We start from the raw sequence: 1,104 nt of genomic DNA, 5'->3' as shown, positions 1-1,104 counted from the left end.
TAATTTCCTACAAATATTTGTCCTCTCCTCATAATATTAGTCCTCTCCTCTGGTTATTAGTCCTTTCCTCGGAATAGGTTTCCTCTCCATTTAATATTAGTCCTCTCCTCTGGTTATTAGTCCTTTCCTCGGAATAGGTTTCCTCTCCATTTAATATTAGTCCTCTCCTCTGGTTATCGGTCCTCTCCTCTGGTTATCGGTCCTCTCCTCTGGTTATCAGTCTTCTTCTCTGGTTATTAGTCCTCTCCTCAAGATATCAGTCCTCTCCTCTGGTTATCAGTCCTCTCCTATGGTTATTAGTCCTCTCCTCTAGATATTAGTCCTCTCCTCTGGTTATCAGTCTTCTCATATGGTTATTAGTCCTCTCCTCTAGATATTAGTCCTTTCTTCTAAATATTAGTCCTCTCCTCTGGTTATTAGTCCTCCCCTCTAGATATTAGTCCTCTCCTCTGGTTATTAGTCCTCTCTAGATATCAGTCCTCTCCTCTGGTTATTAGTCCTCTCCTCTAGATATTAGTCCTTTCTTCTAGAAATTAGTCCTCTTATCTGATTATTAGTACTCTCCTCTAGATATTAGTCCTCTCCTCTAGATATTAGTCCTCTCCTCTAGATATTAGTCCTCTCCTCTGGTTATCACTCTTCTCCTCTGGTTATCAGTCTTCTCCTCTACATATTAGTCCTCTCCTCCTGTCATCAGTCCTCTCCTTCAGATATTAGTCCTCTCTTCTGGTTATCAGTCCTCTCCTCTGGTTATCAGTCCTCTGCTCCAGATATCAGTCCTCTCCTCCAGATATTAGTCCTCTCCTCTAGATATTGGTCCTCTCCTCTGGTTATCAGTCCTCTCCTCTGGTTGTCAGTCTTCTCCTCCAAATATTAGTCATCTTCCCTGGTTATCAGTCCTCTCCTCTAGATATTAGTCCTCTCCTCTGGTTATTAGTCCTCTCCTCTAGACATTAGTCCTCTCCTCTAGATATCACTTCTCTCCTCTAGGTATTAGTCCTCTTCCCTGGTTATCAGTCCTCTCCTCTGGTTATTAGTCCTCTCCTCTAGATATCAGTCCTCTCCTCTGCTAATTAGTCATGTACTCTAGATATTAGTGTGCTC

Source organism: Aquarana catesbeiana, linkage group LG04 (genome assembly GCF_042186555.1).
Source record: "Aquarana catesbeiana isolate 2022-GZ linkage group LG04, ASM4218655v1, whole genome shotgun sequence".
In the NCBI taxonomy this organism is placed as follows: domain Eukaryota; kingdom Metazoa; phylum Chordata; class Amphibia; order Anura; family Ranidae; genus Aquarana; species Aquarana catesbeiana.
This window is presented reverse-complemented; position numbering follows the sequence as displayed.